Source organism: Galeopterus variegatus, unplaced genomic scaffold (assembly GCF_000696425.1).
Source record: "Galeopterus variegatus unplaced genomic scaffold, G_variegatus-3.0.2 Scaffold1143, whole genome shotgun sequence".
Classification (NCBI taxonomy): Eukaryota; Metazoa; Chordata; class Mammalia; order Dermoptera; family Cynocephalidae; genus Galeopterus; species Galeopterus variegatus.
In genome coordinates this window covers 346358-347981 of record NW_007727254.1, presented here as the reverse complement: position 1 = coordinate 347981, position 1624 = coordinate 346358, and positions in this window count along the sequence as shown.

Below are 1624 nucleotides of genomic sequence, written 5' to 3'. Positions count from 1 at the left end.
GGGGGGGGGGGGGAAAGGTTTTTTTTTTTTTTTTTTTTTTTTTAATAAGATGACCGGTGAGGGGATCTTAACCCTTGGCTTGGTGTTGTCAGCACCACGCTCAACCAGTGAGCCAACCAGCCGTCTCTAAATAGGATCCAAACCTGGGGCCTTGGTGTTCTCAGCACCATACTCTCCCGAGTGAGCCATGATCCGGCCTGGGAGTAAGGTTTTTAATGATTTGTTTGATTTGTTTTTGACGTGTTTGGTCCTGGAGTCCTCCCCCATCACTATAACCTAGGTGTGTGGTCCTGGTGAAGCATACATATTGGCCTCTTGTAGGGCACTGGGCTCCAGCAGTATCCCCCTTGGAAAGAGCCATCCAGTAGTCCCTTTTTTCGTAGGAACATGGTGTGGCTTTGGAGCTATCGTAACAGGAAGCTGGAAGATGTGTAATAGATGTGAACCTATTTTGGACCTTCCCATACCCGAGTCTAGCTAGTGCCTGTGCACCAACTGTCCATCCTGACCCGAAGGTCCTGATTTGGGTAATGCACGGTGTGCATGGTGAAGCAGAAGCATGTGTTAATGGCGAGAGCGACAGAAACAGGAAGAGGAAGAATGTAAGGGTGGAGGGGCTAAGAGAACACATAGTAGGAAAAAGGAGTAGAGGGTGAATTCGTAAGGGGTGTAATCACAAAGGACGCCCTGCCAGGCTAGCTCAGTCACCCACTTAAGGATGTTGTTCACATCAAAGGAGGCAGGCTGGGATCTGTCTTGGGTTAGATCCCGAATAAAGGACGTGAAATGGGCAATAGCAGGTTGGGATCAGTCTTGGGGTGGCTCTTGTATGAGCGATGTGAGGTAGGGCTGCAAAAGCGAGAGGATGATTGCCAGGAGGAAAGATTATTTTTCTTCTGGAATTGAGGGAACAGTGGAGGTCCTGGAAATTTTCAATTTTGTAGGTCCTAAAATAGACCCCTCTGGCTTGGTGTTAGCAGATTTTTGGGTAAAGTCTCAGGTGCTCATTTTACCAACAATAAGTGAGACCCAGGGGCCTTTCTTAGTACTTTCACTGCCATGGGGGTGGTGAGAAGTACTGTATATGGCCCTTCCCAGCATGGTTAGAGCAGCTTTGGGGTCTGGGTTTTAATGTATACTTGTTGTCCTGGGCTTAGTTTTAAATTTGAGGGGTAGTGGGGAAAGGATGAGGTAATAAAAGTTTGGCTTGTTCATGAATGAACAAAAGAGTAGGGAGATACTGGCCTAAAGGTGATGAGCTAGGAGGTAGTGGCATAAGGGTGAAAGGTCTGCCATACATGAGTTCAAATGGGCTGAAGCCAGTGGGTTTATGGGGGATAGCCCATAAGTGAGCTAGTGTCAAAGGGAGGAGCTGTGTCCAGGGAAGATGAAGCTCCATAGACAATTTGGTGAGGTGTGTTTTAATGAGATGATTAGCCTTTTCTACGTTGCTGGATGACTGAGGCCGATATGGTATGTGAAGGTTCCACTTGGTGTTTAGGGCTTGGGCTGTGAGTTGTGTGACTTGGGAAGTGAATGCCGGGCGATTGTCTGACTGCAGGCTGGTGGGTAGGCCAAGACGGGGGATGATTTCTGAGGTGAGAGCTCCTGTCACTGTGGCTGC